This window comes from Colossoma macropomum, unplaced genomic scaffold (genome assembly GCF_904425465.1).
Source record: "Colossoma macropomum unplaced genomic scaffold, Colossoma_macropomum, whole genome shotgun sequence".
Classification (NCBI taxonomy): domain Eukaryota; kingdom Metazoa; phylum Chordata; class Actinopteri; order Characiformes; family Serrasalmidae; genus Colossoma; species Colossoma macropomum.
The window spans coordinates 1822392-1824357 of record NW_023494790.1 but is presented as its reverse complement, the minus strand read 5'-3'; positions in this window follow the sequence as shown (position 1 = coordinate 1824357).

The window sequence follows — 1966 nt, the reverse complement described above, 5'->3', positions numbered from 1 at the left end:
TCCTCCTCCCTCCCCTATTCCACTTTTCCACTATTGTTTTGGATATTTAGCTTTAAAGGGGAATTCCACCAATTTTTAAAAATGTCTGTGTAATTCAGTGACCGAAATATCATCTCAACCACTGAAGAAATAGAGATGAATAGAGTTGTTTGGTGTTAAATGGTTGATTGTAGAGACTCAGATATCTGTACAGTGGTGGTCGCCATGACTACAACACAAATATAGACATTTTATTTACTATCCAGAACCACCAGTGAACCTACACGAGTCTTCTGAGTTTATATGGAATGTTGATGATGGAAAATCTAAAAATAATACGTTTTCTTTGGGGACCATCATGCCTTACAACATCCTACACATCCCCTCCACCACGAAAGGATTCAAATAAATGGATTAAAATACATTTTAAGCCAAAACATTATCACTAAACTATCATAAAACAGTGTTCTCAGTCATCTAGCTTTTAGAGGTGGACGTCTGGTTCCCATCACCACCACTGTGAACAGTTCTGACTCTGTAAGTTTATCTAGAACAGAACGTTTCACACCAAACCGCTCTGAATGACTCTGATTACATCTCAACTATTTCATCATGTAGAATCTGGCTAGTTACCCAGATTGGTCATGCTGGTTGACCAGCATACCAGCATCCAAAACACAACATATGCTTGTTATGCTGGTGACGAGGGCTGGGCAATATGACAATATTGCATCGTTATCATGATCTGTCACAATATGCTTTTCTGATCATATCGTGGAAATCGTCAGTACTGACTAACTACATGCTTCAGTACAAAGTGAGCATAATTAGGCCTGTTTAACCGGATTTAGTGAGGTGCAGTTTGTAAAACACAATCAAAACACAGTGGTTGTAGATTTTATTATTATAATTATTATTATTATTATTAGTAGTAGTAACAGAGGTAGTAGTATTTAGGGCAGGGTAATATTACAATATATATCGTTATCGTGATAAATTATATATATTATATTCACAACACAATGCGCTTTTCTGAATGTATGTATATGGTCAGTACTTGTAGAACACTGACCATCTGCTGGTTCATTATAAAGAGAGCAAAATTAGTCCTGTTTAACTGGATTTAGAGCAACACAGTATGCAAAATATTAAGTAAAATAATTGTATTCTCAGTTCTGATGTCTGAAAAACTAAATATCGTGACACCATGTATTGTGAACATTTCTTGAAGTATTGAAATATAATATTTTTGTCACATTGCCCACCTCTGTTATCATTATTATTATAAATGTAGTATTTTTAAATGCACTACAGGCTCTTTTTTGTCTAAATCTCAGACAAACTTTTTCGTGATGTAAATGGTGTAAAAATGTCTCAAAGTGTCGAGATACACACAGATCAGGCGTAACATCATGACCACCTCCTTGTTTCTACGCTCATTGTCCATTTGATCAGCTCCACTTACTATATAGGTGCACTTTGTAGTTCTACAGTTACAGACTGTAGTCCATCTGTTTCTCTGATACTTTGTGAAGAACCCTGTTCTTCCGTGGTCAGGACCCTCATGGACCCTCACAGAGCAGGTACTATTTGGGTGGTGGGTCATTCTCAGCACTGCAGTAACACTGACGTGGTGGTGGTGTGTTAGTGTGTGTTGTGCTGGTGCGAGTGGATCAGGCACAGCAGTGCTGCTGGAGTTTGTAAACACCTCAGTGTCACTGCTGGACTGAGAATAGTCCACCAACCAAAAATATCCAGCCAACAGCGTCCTGTGGGCAGCGTCCTGTGACCACTGATGAAGGACTAGAGGATGACCAACACAAACTGTGCAGCAGCAGATGAGCTATCGTCTCTGACTTTACATCTACAAGGTGGACTGACAAGGTAGGAGTGTCTAATAGAGTGGACAGTGAGTGGACACAGTGTTTAAAAACTCCAGCAGCACTGCTGTGTCTGATCCACTCAGAGCAGCGCAACAAACACTAAC